Source organism: Otolemur garnettii, unplaced genomic scaffold (genome assembly GCF_000181295.1).
Source record: "Otolemur garnettii isolate 467f Iridium unplaced genomic scaffold, OtoGar3 scaffold00030, whole genome shotgun sequence".
Classification (NCBI taxonomy): Eukaryota; Metazoa; Chordata; class Mammalia; order Primates; family Galagidae; genus Otolemur; species Otolemur garnettii.
In genome coordinates, this window is record NW_003852425.1 from 5,872,248 (window position 1) to 5,892,470 (window position 20,223).

The 20,223-nt window shown below is 41.7% G+C and overlaps 1 protein-coding gene across 4 annotated transcripts in view; it reads right to left on the bottom strand.

The window, feature by feature from the left end:
* Positions 1 to 20,223, bottom strand: part of KCNN2 (potassium calcium-activated channel subfamily N member 2) — a 138,026-nt gene that overhangs the window by 31,277 nt on the left and 86,526 nt on the right. The window contains exon 1 of one of the 4 annotated variants that reach the window (XM_012804634.2): positions 9,376 to 9,430. The exons of the other annotated variants lie outside the window; for them this stretch is intronic. The gene's annotated coding sequence lies outside the window, so the exon portion shown is untranslated. Of the gene's footprint in view, positions 1 to 9,375; positions 9,431 to 20,223 lie in introns of those variants that run through there. 4 annotated transcript variants of the gene reach the window in all.

Sequence of the window (20,223 nt, forward strand, 5' to 3'; positions counted from 1 at the left end):
ATTTCAAGCCATTTGTGCACTGCCACTGCAAGTGACCAGGACACCGTTATCTGCTAGGCCCATTGGTTTTCATAAGAGCCAAGTTTGGGATTTCATCCTATAAACAGAGATCTCTGGGGCACCTTCACAGCTGGTGGTTGCGAGGAAATCTCAATTTTGACGTAGGTGTGAAACTCTTTCTAGTCTGTTCTTCCTTAGCACTTGTTTTTTTCTTGGTATAACAATTTATTTTCCTCCGGGAAAATACCCAGTAGAGAGATTACAGGATCAAACAGTATAGCTACTCTTAGCTTTTTGAGAAATCTTTATTCTATTGATCTCCATAGAGGTTGTACTAATTTACATGCCTACCAACAGTAAGTCTTTCCTTTTTACCACATCCACACCAATATCTATTGGCTTTTAAATTCTTTTATTAAGTGTTTCATAGCACTTTAGATAGTTTTCCAAGTTTGGACAGTAAATGACGGGAAGTTGCAATGGAAACATCCATGGGAAAATGTGTGTAAGCTAACGCCTCCTTCATTGCTTATCTTTAACATATGAATCTCAAATACACAAATTTCTATCATCCTCATTTGACAATCTGCCAAGCCCTCTCTGGCACTATGTCACGATATCATTCAGTCACTATTTGTTATATGCTGTGTCTTATACACTGCATCAGAGACTAGAATTCTATATTGGAGGGCCCTGGTTAGGAACAGATATCCTTCTAGGAGTCGCTATTTTAGGGTTTGGGATTCAACCATGAATTATCTTTTTTGCTTGAAAAATAGCTTAGAAGGGAAAAATAACATTGCATCCTAGTGTGTATATTCAGACACGCTTAGTTGTGAATAGTCAAGATGAGGTAATTAAGGACCAATTTAGATGCTATTGGAATAATCACCTAATTTCTTTCTTAGCAACTCAGGAACAAATATTAGACTTATCAACAGGATGACATTACTTAGAGAACCCCTAGGTTTTTAATCTATGCCAGATCGCACACTTGTGAATGATTACTATGTACCATTGAAGGTTTAAGAAACTTTAAAACATTCCTTATGGTAAACAGTCATGTCACAGACGAACACAAACTCTGCAGCCTTCTCCACAAGGAGAAGAAGTATTCGGAGAAAAACAGAAGTGACATGTGGGGCAAATTTTAAGTTTTGATCAATATGAATTACTGGTTTAATAAGAAATACATTAAATAAGATTAAAATTAGTGCAAGGAATGCCCGATCATCTCAAGCTTTTAAAATAAGGACTTGGAGGTTTTGCAGAGGACCGCTTGAATTGTATTACAGCTCTACAAGTGGAAGAGACTTAAAAGATCATGAGCTTTAAGGTTTTAAAAGCAGCGAAATGTTCCTTTTCTTAGTTTCCATATCTTATTCCTTTCTTCATTCATGGCTGAGTGTGAGTCTAGCGCCATTTCTTAGATCACAGATATGACAGCTTTCTACATTTGTGCAAGTTCACAGGCGTTACCTTTCCCAGGGAATCACTGCTGCCTTCCCCGTGAGCCAGGCCGCCTCTGCCCAGCCCTCCTGCCTGCCACGGCAGCTCTCACACTCGTGGCTGGCAGTTAGGCTGTTCTCACAGCTCTCCTTCTCTGCAAATGCAACTGCCTTCTGCCTGGAAACCACCTCCCATCTTGAAAGCCCTGAGTTGTGCTTTCAGAATCTGTTTGTGAGTCCCCTTAGCAGACTGTATGTAGCTTTTGGTCAACATGATACACCAGGTTGCTCCTTTCTCTGTATCCCAGGAGCATCCTCTTGTAGCTATCTCTAGCATTCAATGACTGTTAACTTGGGTCATAGGACATGCATCGTATAATTTCCTTATCAAAATGCCCTTAGAATTGAAATTATGAAGACCCTGAAGACACAGATTGTGCCCTATTCACTGTTGCACAGTCACCAGTGCGTAGGAAAATATGGAAGGGAACTGGTGTTTACTGAATTAATTAGTATGACAATGGGAAACATGTCCTTGACTTGCCTTAGGCCACACGCTAGGCCTTCAGGATCACAGACAAAGGGATACAAAAAGGGGACACAAGTTATTCTTGCTCATCAGTCAACATGGATCGGATGTGCCATTGTTCTAAAATCTCTACACAAGCTATGAAGGTATTTTGTACCTGTGACTACTAATTTAATCACCGTGAACAGCTGGCAAAGTATGTCCATTAATCCCTCTCTATTAAACCCACCTTTAATACTAGAAATTGCAGCAATATCTCAACAGTCAGCCCTGGTCTCAAATGTCAGCCCTAGTTATACAATGAAAAATATTATGGAGATTTGAACGCATGCGATCAATCTACCATCAGTTCTTTCTCCACAATCTACCCACCCCTTGCTCCTGAAATACCACTAAAATGACAATAAGACAATAAAAAAGGCATAAAGAACAAAGGGAAAGGAAAGCAGACACCAGAGAACACAGAACAACACGTTCTTATATGAATCAAAGCAAATCTTGTTCTCAGCCAGGATGGAGCAACAGGGAACTAGGTTTCTACTTTCCCCTGAAACAACTGGAAAAAAAAAACAGATTAAAATATCTGAAACAATGGTTATCAAGACATTGGTCCTATAGCATCAAAAGCCAGTGATTGTGCATGGTGATCCTGAGAGAGGGAAAACAACTCAAGTGAGCCATATGACTGCCCCAGTTCAATGCCAAAAGAGAATCTCCAGGATGCAGCTCAAGGAAGAAAACCAGGCAGATCCTGGAGGTCTTCCAGGGACAAAGGACAGAGATGGAAATCTACAGAGGCCAAAAATTCTAGGCCAAACACCGGAGAGAAGAGCTGTGCAGAGGGTCTCCCTGATGATTCAGCCGAGTACTTATCAGTCCCTGCCTGTAAAACTATCCAAGGCTAGAGCAACGGGTGTGCTGTGTGCAAAGTGAGACAGTATCACTAGAAGACACACTGCAGCAAGGGGGATTCTAGCAGGGGAAGATAAGATTGTGCTAACGTAGGGATAGTGTATCTAAGTATATGGGTATGGGCATATCTGGGAGATATTACCAGCTCGGTTTCAGATCACTGCTATAAAATGAATATTGCACCAAACTCAGTCACATATTTTTTTTTCCAGTGCACATAAAAGTTATGTTTATACTGTAGTTTAAGTGTGCATCAGCACTTCCCCCAAGAAAAACAACGTACAAATACCTTGTTCCTTATGCCTATTCATACCTTGTATGAATTTAAAAATGATGTTACTGCTCAAAAATGCTAACAATCTTAGTGCTGGTGGAGGGCTTGTCCCCATGATGATGGCAGCAAACAAGTCAGGGTGGTGGTTGTGAAGACGCACTTTATGCTACCGAGATGACTCCTTTCCTTAAATCTTAAGAACCAACCTCTGTTAGCTTCAGACTTCTCTTCAGCAGCTTCCTCACCTCTCTCAGCCTTAATAGAAAGAATTGAGGAGACCTAGGCCTTTGTTCTGGATCAAGGGAATGTTGGGGCCGCTTTGATCTCCTATCCAGACCGCTCAAACCTTCTCCCCTTCAGCAGTCAAGCTGTTTTGCTTCCTGATCACGTGTGTTTGCTGGTGCAAGGCTTTCACTCTCCTTCACTCGGCCTTTATGCGCACAACTTGCTGAAATATTTGCTGTAATAAGCCCAAGTTTTGGCCTGTTTCAGCTTCAGATGGGCCTTCCTCCCTAAGCTTAATTAATCATTTTTAGCTTTCTGAGCAGGGGTATCCAACTTGTGCCCTGAGGACTGTTTTGCTTATCGGTGGTGTCAGATACCATGAAAGTAGGCATGAACCTTTTTTTTCTCTTGGTCATCAACTCTCATTAGTCTTTGTATATTTAATGTGTAATCCTGTGTATTTAATATGTGATCCAAGTTAACATTTATTCTTCCAAGATATGGCCAAAAAGAAAAAGGGTTGGACATCCCTGAGTGAGAGATGAGTAATTCTTCCCAGCACTTGAACACGTAGAGGCCACCGTAGAGTTATTAACTGACCTCATTCCAATATTTTCATGTTGCAAGGAGCAGGAGGCCCAAGGAGAGGAAAAGAAATGAGGGAACAGTAGGTCAGTAGAGCAGTCAGAATGTTTCCAACATCTATTGGTTAAGCTCATCTGACATGGGCATGGTGTGTGGTGCCCCGATTACAACAGGAACACCAAAGATCCCTGATCACAGATCAGCATAACAGATAAAATAATGAAAAATTTTGAAATATTACTAGAGACACAAAGCAAGCACATGCTATTGACAAATTGGACTAATAGACTTGCTTGACACAGGGCTGCCACGACTTTCAATTCGTGAAAAATGCAGCATCTACGGAGTACCCCAAAGTGAAACATGGTAGAATGAGGTACGACTGAATGTGATAAGCCTAAAAGAACTAGTAAAAGAATACAACCTGATAACCCAAAAAGGATATTAAAATGAAATATTTTTAAAATACATAATCCCAAGGAGGCAGAAGTAGAGGGAAAAAAGGAATGGAAAGGAGATGTGACATGTAGAAAATAAACAGCAGGAAGTGTATCTAAAACCACACTAAATATAAATGGTACGTGCACTTCAATTAAAAGGCACAATTTTTCGTAGAACGTGGACGTTCACAACTTGGAGAAACCAGGCATTAGGTGCAAACTGAAAACAGAAGAACTGATTAAGCCCAAGGATATGGACTGATGAGTATCCAGGGATGTGCCCAGCCTGGTACCCCCAGACGGCTGAATGGAAGATAGGTTTTTAGGGCGGGCAGAGTGGCTACTCAGGGACTCAGGGCCCAGAGAAGAGCAGAAGAGATGCTTAGAGGTGAAAAGGTGGAAATTAGGCTCAAATTTCTAAACGGCATTTTTAGTTTCCTTCCTTCATTCCTCTGTACTTAATACATGTATTAGAATGTGCTAACAGAGCGAAAGAATATTCTTCTCTTGAGAAATAGAACAATTTCTGAGAAAAAAATTCAGTATTAACATCAGGAAATCACTGGTGAAAAACGTGGCTTTCACCCTACAATGATTTTTACCAAACGATAAGCCCTTTCCCCATACAGAACTTCCAACTGGCTTCCAATTGCCATTCTTGGTTTAGAAAGAACAGCAAATGATCAGTGCACTCTTGAAGTATGAGTTCTATAGAAAAGACACACACACACACACACACACACACACACACACGGAGAAAAAAAGAGGGGGAAAAAGGCAAGGGAGGAGAGCAAAAAGAAGAAACTGGAGACAGTGCCAGGGGGTGGGGGACAGCATTCCTGAACTCTGTAAATTATGCCATGAAAGATCTCAAGGAACACACAGCATTTGTTAAAAACAATGAAGAGAGGGCAGCGCCTGTGGCTCAAAGGAGTAGGGCGCTGGCTCCATATGCCGGAGGTGGCAGGTTCAAACCCAGCCCCGGCCAAAAACAAACCAACAAAAACAAAGAAACAAACAAAAAACAACAAAGAGGAAAAGTGGACTAAAGTTCAAAATTAGTGAAAAAAATAACCATATACAATTAGAATATAAGTTGACAGAAGTCTCTCTGGAAGTAGGAAAAATCCAAAAGAGAAAGAAAAAAAGGAGAACCATTAAAAAAAAAAGACCTATTCTCAGAGAATCACCATAGAGGGTCAGACAACTGTCTTTGCAGAAGGAGAGTATAAAAAGGGAAAGAACAGAAATGAAAATGGTCTTTTGTTTCTTTGACAAAAGGAAGATTCTGCTGAGAATCTGCATATACAATAAGAAAAGGCGTCGGTGGAGGAAGATCATTGTAAAATATTAAAATACTAGGAATAAAGAGAAGGTTGTAAAACGTTTCGAGGAGGGGGAAATCAAACTAGAGCTAAACATTTAAAATGGTGGCCTCTAACATTATTTGCTTTAAATTGTGTGTGTGTGTTTTGGGGAGAGGAAGGGACGCCACCCATTTCTCCTGGGTTTGTAGAGGAATGAGACGGAGAATCTGGGAGGGAAAGTGAACAAGTGCCGCTCAGGCCCACTCTGCCCGGCTTGCCCACGAAGCTGGTGCATTTGCTCCCCAGGCACAGAGGGTGACTCCCTCAGTACACAGCCGTGTACCCAAGACTCCACCTAGTTCAGTGGTGCATTATCATTTGGCTACAGGGCAAGTGGTGGTGTCCAAATCTGCTTAATATCATTAATGAAGCTGATACTTCCAAGTCTGCCAGGTTTAGGCCTAGAGAGGAAGAGAAATATGATTAAATGATCTCCTTCTGAACTCCAACTATGCGCATGCAGTTTTAATTTAAAGTAAAGGCAAACAAAATCAAAGAGTCCGTTAATTAAAAAGTATAAGCATAAAACAAAAGTCTGAAAAAGGCGTAGACCTAGGTTCAGGGGAGAACAGGGCTGGGTGTCACCGGCTCAGACAGAAGTAACACGCATCTCGTGTGCTACTGATCTACGGGAAACATGTTCACCTGGAAAGTGTTAAAAATAAAAAAACCTGCGCAAAGCCCCACCCTCAACCAATTAAGCCAATTTCTGTGGGTGGGGCTGTGACAGGGATTATTTTAAAAGCTCTACAGGTAATTTTAATGTGCTATTAAATCTGAGAACCGCTAATTAGCTTTATTTCTGGAGGAGTTTCTCGTTCAACAACACGCTGAACGCTGACGTGTAGAAAGGAACTTCTGGAGGCCTTGAGAATCTGGGGATGAATAAAAAAGCGTGTTCATGAGAAGCTTAAAATCTAGTAAGGGGGGAAATTGGCTGCAAGGAATAATGAGGTAACGCACAAGTTGCAATAAATATGAACACTAGATAGAAAGAAAATACAAACATACATACAAATACATATACACACACGTCTGCAAATAAACAGACTGAGATAACTCATGGAAGTCTAATCATAATATCAAACTGATACCTAAAATTATAGTTTTAAATTCAAAAGCCAGTGATTCCAAACACTGCTTCTTAGGTAAGAAGGCTCTAAGATGTAAACGCTGTTCACAGTATGTATGAAACTTCTCTGAACGTCTCATTGGCCCCGTGAACGTGATTTGCTCCTGTCTATGTGACTTTCTCATGCTCCCCCTTGTACTCCCACTTTTCCTTCTCACCGAGTCATGGAAACACAAATATGCCTTAGGACAGGTTCTCAACCTTCCCAATGCTGCGGCCCTTTAATACAGTTCCTGTGGGTTGCGACCCACAGGTTGAGAACCGCTGCCTTAGGACCTTGAGGATCCCAGGACAGACTTCCTTTAACACAAGCAACCAAGGAGGAGCAGCAGCCAGCTCTAAAGCCCAGATTTAACTGCGGCAGGGGCCAGTTGGAATATTCATAAATTATGTAATTATTAAGTCTAAAACAGCCAAGTGAGTTTTTAACCCTTTGCTCCTTTAATTGTGCATGTTTGGATTTTCTCCCCCTCTTTCCACTTAGAAAAATCAAAAAGCTAGCCACTTCCCCGTCCCTCCCTGCGTGTGTGTTTCCTGAGGTGTTTGTGGTTCTGTGAAAGGTCTGATTTCTTTTCACGTGTTAACTAACCTTGGCTCATTAGTGTTCCCTGACCCTTCAGATGCAGAAGAGTTGCTTTTGTGTAAAGACCATCAGTGGGTGTGTTCCCAGAGCATGAGATTAAAATAAAGTACAGATTTCCTTAAGGAAAAGAAAGGGCTGATGGAACATGTATGAAATTTCAAACCTGAGAATTACATTTTTCCTGTTTCCCTGAAAAGAGGACAAAGTTATTTTGTTGTCCAGGTCTATTACTCATGTATGCATTTTAGTTTTATATTAGAATAAGCTGTGTTAGCGATGATTTAACAATCTTAAATCTCATACCTCTATAATTATGACTTCTATCTGTTAAAAGGACACTTTCCCCCAATTTACATGTTAATATCATTACAAAATTAAGTGTTGATTACAACTGAGCAGAACTATTTTATATACATATTTAAAATGGATTTAGGTCTAAGCTAAGAAAATTATAAACAGATTTTTGATATATATAATACTCAGCAGGTCAATCCAAGGTCAAGTGGGATGCAGAGCCTTTGCTGGGTGGGAACCTCCCAAGCATCCATGCATAACAGGACACAGTGAACAATAAGAAAAAAAATCCCACTATTTCCTACAACACCCCCAGCTGTACTACCAGCCTTGAGAACCACTGGTCAACAGCTTCAGGGCATCTGCAACCTGTAAGGGCCATCAGAAAATTTAGAGCTCGCTTCCCATCAACACATCTGCAGAACCCTGAAACCAGAAAAGCTTGGAATTTGGGACAAATGCCAGAGGAGAATTATATTCTCAAGCTCCCTTACTTCCCAGGCAATCAAGGGAATATCAAATTCTAGGACAATGATTTTTACCAGGACTAGCCTTTTCTGACCAAGTTTCCAACAAACCAGCAAGTGTTTTATGTGGGGCGACCTGTATTCATTCAGCTCTTGCTGCGTGCCAGGCAGGCATCCCCACAAATCCTAGGCTCCTCCAAAGGGAGGCTGGAACCCCAAGCAGACAGATGGAGCTTTGCTCAGCCAGCTCCAAAGATTCCCTTATTCAAAAGTCAATTTTTCAAAGACACTTGCTATAGTCCATGTCTGATGCCTGCCAGGCTCTGCTGATCGCAGGGAGAGTATGTCTACACCGGCCCTGCAGTCTCTATTTTTAGAAGCCCCCCTCCCCCCCCTAAGGTTTTTCGTGATGGGTGGCAGCCAGCAGACAGACTCAGTACACTTCTCAGAGGCAGAGAACGGCATGGCGGGCAGTCGCTAGGTGGCAGTGCCACATCAGTTTATCCTCAAGGCCTTGCTGCCGAGTTCCGCCCAACCAGTGCCAGAGAGGGGCTGTGAGGGGACCTTGGGGGAATACTCAGCAGGGAGGGGCCCGTGCTGGGCCCCCTGGGAGCAGGCAGTGCTCCTGGGGAAAACAGGAGGCATGACAGAAATCAAGCCGGTCCCAGGCCACCCCTGTACCAGCAGCCCTGGGCTATTACCGAGAATTGTGTGTGTGTCTGCCTGTCTGTGTCTGGGTACTGGATCCACTTTAGACCCAATCAAAGGTGGCAGCAAGTCTCCACACTTCATCCTCCATCCCCCAGATTATCTAGATCAAAGACAAGAAATTATATAACTAAGGGATGTTGGAGACTAACCAGCATTTGAAGATAAAAAAAGTCAGGGTCTTGTTTACTTGCTCTGACCTGGACTCAGAGGGACCGCCCCCACCCCGGCCCCCCTTAGCTCTGCATCTCAGAGAGGTGAGTCCCAACATCCGTCACACTTTCCTCTAGATGAGAATCAGAGGTTGACCTCACCAGGCGATGTGAGCAGGGACAACAGAGTGCTATCCAAACGCCACCCATCAAGTCCTTCTCTCTTTATATAAAAGTAAACGTGAAGACAGGTCCTTACTTCTGGGAGTGTAGCTTCTTGCTTGGTGGCAAGGTGACATATGCCAGGTGTGCACCCCGGAGGGCTCTGCCAAGAAGAGTAAGCAGCTTTGGGTTTTGCTGTCACCGTCAATGAGCACAGTGACTAGTGTGATGAAGAGTGAAAAGAGAAATGAATCAAAAGAGGAGGAGCGGAGAGGTCACACAGGAGCTGCCTGGGAAAGACACAAACAACCAGGGGTGAGGTCAGATCAGGCCACCAAATGAGAGCAGGGACAGAGAGGGATGCTGGGCCACAAGAAGTCCAGTGAAGAAAAGGAAGCTCACAACCTCTCTGCACCATTCTGTCCCCGAACCTTCTCAGCTGTCGAGAGTACTTCCATCCCCAAGTGTCAGGGCATAGGAGGGGGACCTCTCCGGCTCTAGTATGGGTCATGTATTCTTGAAAAAGCTTGGATAGGGCTTCTGTGCAGGGCTCTCCGTCAACTAAAAAACAATGTGCCCACTGATGCAAAGCAACTCAGCTCCAAGGTCTCTTATCGCTAGTAGATATTTATTACAAATTGATTCTAAATTTTTAATTTTCAAAAATCATCAAGTACAAATTCCTGCATAGAACATCTGATGGCAAGAAGTCTTAGCCTCCAGCACCTCGCAGTTGCAGGCTATGCTTCCAGGGAAGCAGAACATTCCTGACTGTCACTGCTGTATCCCTCAGCGACAGATTAGAGACAGAGTCAAAGGCTGAGCCACCAGGCTGAGAGCAGAGCGCGCTCCCAGCTGAAGGTGGTTCCAGCAGCAGGGCTGAGGAGGAGCACGGAGTTTCTGAGAAGGTCATTTTCAAGGTTTACTAGTTAAGTTTTCCCTCTTCAATTCTAAAAATTAGTCTTCGAGTGCCTACTAATTGCACCTTGCCTGACTCAGCATGGGCAGCTAAACTATAGACTGCAATGCCCAAATGTCACGAGCTGAATTAAAACACAGGTCTAGGTTCAAGCCGGAGGAGCATGATGTGGTGAACGGAGCTGCTTCACCACAGAGGACACGTCAACCCCTGCTCTGAAATTCCTCAGAACCCACGCAGAGATCAGCAATTGAAACAGTGCTTGGTTAAAGTCAGAAAAGTACCTTTATAAAAGCAGAAAGAGATGAAGGGGTGAAAAGCAGAGTAGAACTGGAATGAAAAAGTGAATAAAGAAATAGTGGAAATAACTGCAAGTAAAATTTTTTAAAAAAGCAAATAAATGGTTAGGGAAAAATCACTCCATTCACTAAGAAAACTCAAAAACTTCACTGTGGGCCAACGTACCAATTTCTTCATTTTTCATCACTATCTACTAAAAGATCACCTGGTTTTATTAGTCCCTCAAAAGTTTCCAACTACTTGGGAAAAAGAAAAACGAGAGAAGAAAAAACAGTTCAAAGAAAAGAAAAACCAATTCAAAATTCTTGCATTATCCTTCACTTATTGTCTTAGGAATTTAAAATTGTAATCAAAAATTGCTTCCTGGTGGAAGCTCTTCCCGTGCAGAAGCCAGGAGGCTTGGCAGGCACAGACACTCAGCTCCCGGGGACACGCAGCTGGAATGCCCGCCGATAACAAACAGAAGACATTTTCCCAAAGGGAATGCGGGACTCAATACTAAGGACTACTGCAAAAGGAAGCTCAGATGGAGAACAGCCTCTGCACCTGGACTGTTTCGCAGGTAACCAAAGGCCAGTGAGGATCAGAATTACAAAAATCAAACAAAGAAGCCCATGAACTCCAGCTCAGCTGGACCACGGTTATCAGGAACCTCTTCAACACAAGCTACAAGCACATGGCAATAACATGGTCTTAAATTCTACTCCCATTAAACTATACTAAACAAATGTACCCCTACAAGCTCAGAGACCTTTCCTTACAATACAATGAAATCGGGCTGATGGCAGTCCAACCCTTACCCAGATGAAAAGGCGGGATGTAGAAGCACTGAGTCCTCCCTGTGGTGCACTTAGATGATGGACAACTACCGAGGCAGGTAAAAGTCAAAAGGCCCTACCACACCTGCTTTCTCCTCCCATCTACCAAGTTAGGCTGAGAACTACTATGTGTACAGCTTGGCGGCCACAGGGGTGCTCTAGAGCTGCAGCCCCCCAATTTTTGGCACCAGGGACCAGTTCATGAAAGACAATTTTTCCACCACAGACTGCATGTGGGGGGGGGATGGTTTTGATATGGTCTGCAATCAATTGATTTGTTATGGTCTCTGTGCAGTCAAACCTTTCCGCTAATGATAACTTGTATTTGCAGCCATTCCCCAGCACCAGCATCTCCACTTTACATCATCAGGCATTCGAGTCTCACAGGGGCACATAACCCAGGTCCCTCCCACACACAGTTTACAGGAGGGCTGGGACCTCAGTGCTGAAGGACAGAAACAGGTGTTGCATTTGCGTGCGCTCTACATAGGCTTTAAGGCACCTTACAGAAAAATATCTGACCTGGAAACATACAAATTACAATCGGAAGTATGAAGTACATTGCAGCATTGTCAAAAAGAACTTTCTGTAGGCCACATGTGTCTACTGAGCACTTGAAATGTGGCTAGTGTAAATGAAGAACCGAATTTTTAATATCCTTTAATTTCAATCAATTAAAACTAAATTTAAACCCATATGTCCAGTATGGCTGCCATATTGGACAGTGAGGACCAGAGAGATGGTCTAGCTGTGGCATGAGGGCCACAGAACACGCATACAAATGCTTTAATAATGCAACTATTTTAATTCAGCCAGAATATTTAATATGAGCTTCCTCTCCACCAAAGTGAAATAAAATAAAGACATATACTATACTCTTGGACGTCCAGGATCTTAAACTACTTAACACAGCTCACGCAATAGTCTACCCTCTGCTGTCATTCAGTTGCTGATTTTGTGTGATGCTTCTTGGGTAAAGAAAATAAATCCAATGTTTTAAAGAAATGAATTTAATTCTGACTCATGTTTGTATATTAATTATCTCTGACATGCAGCAGTTCTACCCTAGTTCATGGGAAGACTGGACCAGGTGGCAGCACCAGGGAAGGAGGCCAAGAACCTCTACCCCAAATTTCTGAAATCTACTCTGCACAGACCCAAAGAACCCTGTTTTTCCTATCAAGGCCCCTCCATTTTTGCTCTCAAGCCCCCCTGTTTTTACTCTGAAGCCACTTCCAATTAGCCTGCTCATACAGTGGGACACAGCAGGTGTCTAAAGAGGGATCTACAAAAAGATTGTTGCAGGATATGTGCTTTGGGGTTGACAACTTGAACATCAGAGTATCTCTCATTCTCCAGCACTCAAATTCTGATCATTTGACATCCTACTGAAAAAATAACAGAAGCAGGGTTCCAATTCATATATTTCAAAAATAATTTTATATATTGTTTAATGATATCTATGTTGACACAGGAAACTACAGGGAAAAAGTCAGGAAATGGTATAGAGATGACCTTTTTATTACTTTGTACCTTTTAATGTATGTCAAAATAATTTCAAAACAGATATTTCCATGGCGTGACTATTTGTGCAGCTACCTTAGCTTACATAGAAACAGTCTGAAAGCACAGTGTAAAGCAGTGCTTCTCAGCCTTCCTCATGCCACGACCCTTTAATATAGTTCTTCATTTTGTGGTGACCCCCAACCATAAAATTATTTTCATTGCTACTGTAATGTAAATATCTGATTTGCAGGATGGTCTTAGGTGACCCCCTGGGAAAGGGTTGTTCGACCCCCATGACCCACAGGTTGAGAATCGCTGGTGTCAAGAGTAATGCAGCCGACAGAAACTACTTCACTCTGCTTGAATTGATTAACATGTTTGTTTCTTAACTTGTATATTTTACTTATAAATAACATTTTCATAAAGGTTCTCACTGATAGAATGGCAGCTGGATGCTCTCTAAACGTGTTGACTTCTCAAACTGAAGAAGGATCTCAAGGGTAACTTCCACACGGTTGTTTTTTTCTTAGTAAATGGAGATAAGGTATGTTGTATGGCATTTTTGCTTTTATTAAAGATTTGATTCATAATTTACACACACTTGCTATAAATATGAAATGTGATTGTCCTGGAATCTCTTGACAGATGTCATTTTATGGCATCAAGGGCACATCTTTCAAACTCATGATAAGATTTTACACACACACACGCAAACACATACACATAAACACATAATGCTATGTTACTACCGTATGCAGAACTGTGACCTCCTATCCGATTCAATTCAGGAACCATCTGAACTTTGTTTTCTGAGAATGACCACCAGGCATACCTAGTGGCCTTGATATGGTATGGTGGCTTAGAAACAGAATACAAAGCGTAGACCATGAAGACTCCCACTGTGCAAGTCACCGTGCCTGGTGCGACATGGAGTACAAGGAGGAAAATTATTTCAGGGGTTATTCTGGAGATTACCAGGAAGTGCATCAGGCTTTCCTCGGCTGTGTCTGACCCCCCAACTTGGTTGTAAGAAAAGCTTGAGGTCAGCACAGGACCCAGACATCCAAGTGGAGCTCTCCCATCAGTGCCACTTACACAGCACACAGCTGTCCTCCCGTCATCTTCCTCCCAGCCACTGAGATGGTAGCTCACAACAACACGGTGCCTCTAATCAGACAGGCTGGAGTCACCTTTCCATATACCCCATCCCTGAAATCAAAGAGCCATGAAGCCCTGCGGTATCTACTTTCAAACATCCCCAAACTGAGTCTTTCTTTCTAGCTCGGCCTCTACTTGCCTTTCCAATCCTAATCCTCTCCTGTCCTGAGCTTGCATCCTAAGCTCCAGCTGCAGTACCTTCAATTTGTGGGGCACACACTGCTCTCACCACTCCAGGCCTCTCATGTGTTGTCATTTTTTATCTTATCCCTTTATCTCCCTTTTAACCTGGCTTCTAGTCATTCACATCCCAATCTTAAGTCTTTTCTTAATACTCCAACCAGCCCGAGGTATCCCCTGTTGTTTGGCCCATGGCACCTGGGATTACCACTTTTCCTGAGGACTGGTCTTGTTCAAAGCAATATGCCCAGTGCTAGTTAGCACTGTGACTGTTACAAGGTAGATGCTCAAAACACAGAGTTTAAGTGAACAAATGAGGGACTCCCCATTTCTGCTGCCTTATTCCAGGGGGTGAGATGATAGAAGCTTAGTCCATTGCAAGAGACATGGAAATCAGTCCACTAGTTTCCCCATCTCCAGTCTCTTTCTCCATTATCATCCTTCTTGCTGTTTCCTGGGTTGTCTTTCCAAAAAAATAAATCTGTTGTTTTGTCTTATAACCTTGGATGGCTCCCCACTGCTTAGAAAGAAAGTCCAATCTCCTTAGCACAACATCCAAGGCCATTAACAGTTTGGTCCCAACCTCTCTTCCCTGCCATTTCTTCCTCTCATCTGCCATGTGCTGAATTCTGCCTTCGTCCCTGGGCTTCTAATTCTCTACATCACTTCTCCATCTTCAATACCGACCCCACCTGAAGTGTGATTCTCTACTTCCCTTACACACAAGTCCATATGTATGTCACCCCTCCTTTGTCAAATTATAATTTTAGTTTACTATTTGTCTGTCTCTTCCAATGCTCACTAAACACCGAAAAGAGGACTGTCTCTGAAATCCCACTGAGGGATCAATACTCGATTCCCAGAAGGAGCCCAATAAATGTTTGTGTAATGAATTAAGAGAAGTCCAAATCTGATAATCCTAGTCACTAAAGAAACCTCAATTCTGGAAGTTAATTGGTTTAAATAGGAACATAAAAGCAACAGAAATCAAATTTAACACTTGTATCTTTGTGTTGTAGCCAAATAGAATGATAAATATGATACTACTTAGAATATTCATGCCCATGCTTTTTTTTTTTTTTTTTGAGACAGAGTCTCACTATATGGCCCTCAGTATAGTGCCATCATGTCACTGCTCACAGCAACCTCCAAGTCTTGGGCTTAAGTGATCCTCTTGCCTCAGCCTCCCAAGTAGCTGGGACTACAGGCGCCTGCCACAATACCTGGCTATTTTTTTGTTATAGTTGTCATTGTTGTTTAGAAGGTCCGGGCCGGGTTCAAACCCACCACCTCTGGTGTATGTGGCCAGCACCCTAACCACTGAGTTACAGGCACTGAGCCATGCCCATGCTTTTAATTGTAGGTTTTTGTTTTGAATTGTCATATAATTTGTTGATTGCTTACTTTTTATAAACTCAAAGAAAACCAAGAATTTATAGTAATTTTGGTTCAAAGAGTCTAAGCCTCAAAAATTGGTTTAAAATTATTAACCTCTCTCCTCCACCAAAAAAAAAAAAAATGAACAAGTTCCTCCATGTGTAACATACAGCGTGTTTAGAGCGTTCGCTAATGTGTGATCCTTGTGTTTTTGCTGTTTTAACTCTCGGTTTGATTTTGACCCTAGGAGAAAGATACTCCTCTCGTAACCCCAGTGTTGTACACGTACACCTCATGATTCTAAGTTCTTTTCCCCTGTAAGCAATGAAGACTATGAGACAAAATGCTGGGAATGAGCCTACAAAACTTGCACTGAAACAGAAAATACGTTTGAAAACTGCTTTCACTGCATTAAAAGCCTGAAGTTATTACCATGAGCATATGTCACGATACATGGGAACCCGCCTCAATTCCCAAGGTTCTGATGATTGCAAAATCCACAAGACAGAAGGTAACAAAGGGCTTTGCAGAAAGGAAGAAGTGGAGAAGGCTGGGAAGTAACGTATTTGCTTGGTTTTATTGGCAATCAAGAAAATAACATTAGATAGAACGAGGTGAACCCATAAGATGGAGAAATAACCTGGAGAGTTTAAGAAAAAATAACCCCATGGATGGGACCACACCCATGGTGCATCTTACAAGGGTACATGCAACATTTAGTAAGTGTAGAATATAAATGTCTTAACACAATAACTAAGAAAATGCCATCAAGGCTATGTTAACCAGTTTGATGAAAATATGTCAAATTGTATATAAAATCAGCACATACCCAATTAAAAAATTCAGTATCACTCTCTGGCTAACTTTCAGTTTAGAGAAAGAAAAGTGAAACACACTAGTGACTAAACCATTTCTTCTTCCTGGAGTTCTTTCTCTGCATATTCACTGTCTATTTCCCCACACTCACGACTGATAAATGGCTCTTAGAAGCCATTCAAAGGAATTTAGGCCTAGAAATGTGAACTGATTGTCCAAGCTCACAAGGCTTTTTATGAACAGACAAGAGTTAGAATTCAGGTCTCTTGACTTCCAAGCACACGTTCAAGCTTCTCTTCTCAGTAAATCTGAGGCTCCCCAACTGGCATCCAGTTTCAACACTTGTCACTCATTGATCTATTTCATGTGCCTTCCCCGATTATTTCTACTATAAAACTTTTAAGAGCTTCTAAAATCAGCACCCTTCATTAAACTGCCTTCCCGAGAGCCCTTGAAGGCAGAAAAATAATTTTAGTAAAATCCACTTATTCATAGGAAATTAAATATTTTATGCAATGGATAATTTGAGATCCTTGTGTTCTCGTTCTTTTTTAACTCTTCGATCTGATTTAGACTCAGGAAGGAAGACATTCCTTACGTAATCTCAATGAAGCAGCTCTTAATGATTCTGAAGTTCTTTCTACACAAGAACAATGAACATTGTGGGACCAAATACTGAAAATAACCTACAAGACTTCCAGTGGAGCAGAAACATTTTAAATCAACTCTGAGTACTGTATTAAGACCCCTGCGTTCTCAAGCATTTTCATAACCAGGCATTCGCTTGTAAAAGACACCGTTAAAATCTCCCGCACTGGTGTCGGGCCCTCCAGTGCCAATTGCCCTCCTGATCACGTCTTCACGTGGTGTGGTCTCAAGCAGCACGACTGTGTGTTCTCTCTTCCCCCTTGCCCACGTCTCTCTCTTGGTTAACAAATGTTTTAGATTCTTAAGGTCCTGTTCCAATGACACCTTATACTGCCATGGCATTCTGTGTCCCTCTCTTGGGGACATACCTCTTCTAACCTGCACTATCCTTACTGGTGCACATGTGAGGTCCATGGTCTGAGTCTTCTGAACTTTGTCATGCCTCAGTCCCAAGAGCCTCTGGCAAGGCCTGTTACAGAAAGCAGGAGCTCGGAGATTCACTGCAGGAAGGCAGGAAATAGACAACTCCATCCTGGGACGGAAGCAGGGGAGCAGTGGAAACTGAGGTCCTGCCTGGTAAACAGACTTGCCAACACCCACATAGTAAATTCCTGATCATTTACTCCCAAATAACCAGGTAACTTCCTGCATCAAAACTACTTTTTACTGCCTCCCCCTCTAAAATTCTATGAAATTTATTGAAACATATTTTGTGGCATCACATATGGTCAGTCATCGTCTATGAGCGCTAGAAAAGAATTTGTCTTTGCCAGCTGATGGCTACAGAGCTCAACATATGTGCACTGGTTTAACTGTCTTATTCAAATCACCTATTACCTTGCCTTTTTATCCACATGACTCATTAAATGCTCTATTAATTAATCGTTAATGTTCCAATGTCTCTTTATAACTTGCTCATTGTTTTATTTTATATATTTTGTGGCATATAATTACATACGACAAGATTAGAATTATTATCAATTATTATATCGTTCTGGTGAATTGTACCTTTATGTAACACTCTCTTTTATTCCTAATAAAAGATTTTTAAATCTTTCTTTAAAAAGATTTTTAAATCTGATATTAACATAGCGACACCAACCTTCTTGTGATTAGCATTTAACCTATTATATCTTTTCCCAGTACCATAAACCCATTCAGGTATTTATGTTTTAGATGTATCTGTTATAAATTTTATACACGTATAGGCAGCATTTACTAGAAAATTAATAATACCATTTATGGTGAACACCAGTACTGTGGGTGTTCTAATTGTCTGTTTGTTACATGCGCTCTGCATAGCACACGTTTCTATCCTCTATTTTCTTGGATGTTATGCATTCTATTATTTTACTGGTTATCTTCATAATTTTTAATAAGACATTCAAGACTTTGCACTTGAAATTTCATAGCCTTCTTCCCTTGAGAAGTACATGGCTCTAGTCAGGCTTTAAATCAAGTCACACCCACACCGCCTATGTTGTCCAACACCTCAACTCAACCTCATTCACTCAAATGATTTATCATCATTGTTTTATACACTGCGGTCAGCGTGTGTCCTCATCTACTCACGTGGCTACTTTTCCTTTCCTCCCCATTCCTTCTTACATGTCAGGTGTAAGGGATCCTTTGTGGAATCTCCTCCTTCTCTCAGAGGGAATTCCTACTGAAATTCTTTTAAAGGATCTGTTCCTGGTAAATACTCCCACTTTTTAGTTGTCAAATACTTTCATTTGCCCTTGATTTTAAGTGAAATTTAGACATTAAATTCTAGGGGAGCGTTCACTTCTTCCAGCAATTTAGAGATAAGCACCTGTATCTCTAGCTTTGGATTTTTTTATGTCAGGATATCTACTTAAGTAGGATCAGCAATGAGCGTGACATTCTTTCGTTCTTTTACTGACTCCTTCTAAGTTTGTGTATCTACATGCAGATTTTTTTTTTTTTAACTCTGCCTGGGATTTCATGGGCTTCCAAAGTCAAATGATTTATGGCTCATCAATTTAAAAAAAGAAATTCCAAGTCAGAATTTTTGCTATTTTCTTCTTTCCTACGTCCAACTTGGGCTACTTAAACATCTCTTTGTAGCCAGGTGTCTCTCCATCTCTTTCATGTTTCCATCTCCTGCCAGAGAGATAAGGACTATGCAATTCAGTAAGTATCTCTTCAGCTTTATCACCCAGTCTGCCCCTTCTCCGTCAGTTAGCTGTTCTGCTCCGCCCAGCCACTGAGATTCCTCTTTGGTTCTTTTAGTGCTTTCCCAGTCTTTCTTTTAATAGAATACCTCTGTTTTATGCTTTTCATCTTCCTTTAATCACTTTTCCTGCTCTGTGTACCTGCCGTTTTGTGGGGCATGGTACTCCATTTCTCTGTTATTCCTGCTGACCCTCGTGGCAGTCTGTATCTTCAGGCATCTTGTAACGTTGGATGGCTGGGTGGGGAGGAAGCCCTAGGTCTGACATCAGGAAAAACACCCTGCAGGACCTGGTTCAGGTGCGTCTCTCTGGAGAGATTCGTGTGTCCTTATGCTATGTGATTCGGGATATTACCTCCCATATATTTAATGTTGAGTTCTCAGCTTACAGCAGTGTAAATTCCAAAGCATCCCTGAGTAGGCCTTTGGTCACATATTCTTCAGGGGAGACCACTCTGCACCCCCACCAGCACCACCAAGCACCCAGACCACACAGTCTGGGAGTCAGGATGTTTTCTGTTTGGTTGGCTGGTTGGTTTCTTTCTGTGGTGGGACATTTTCTATTTATTCAATTGTTTCATTAAAAATATATCCCTGTAGAGCAGAGTTCTTAAAAGTGTTGTCAAGTCTCATTAGTAGACAGTGAAATCAACTTAGCGCTGTGGTTCGCAGGCTTGGCTTGCATTAGAATTTCCCAGGGAGCTTTTAAAACCCTGACTCCAGGCCTCAACTCAAGATCATTTGAATCAGAATCACCGAGGGTGGGGCCCAAGCATATATATTCTTAGAGCTCCCAGGCGACCTGACTATAGTCAAGATTGAGATTTAGTATCATGAGTAGCATTTTATAATAAAATAGTATGGAATATAATAGAACAATAGAGTACAATATTAAGAATAAAGTAATATGTATTATTAATAAGAGCTGTGTACATTACTACAAAATCTGCCATTCAGTAGTGTGTGTGACTACACCATGTTCTCATATAAATTATATTCTTTACTATGGTTTTCTTTTTTTTTTTTTTT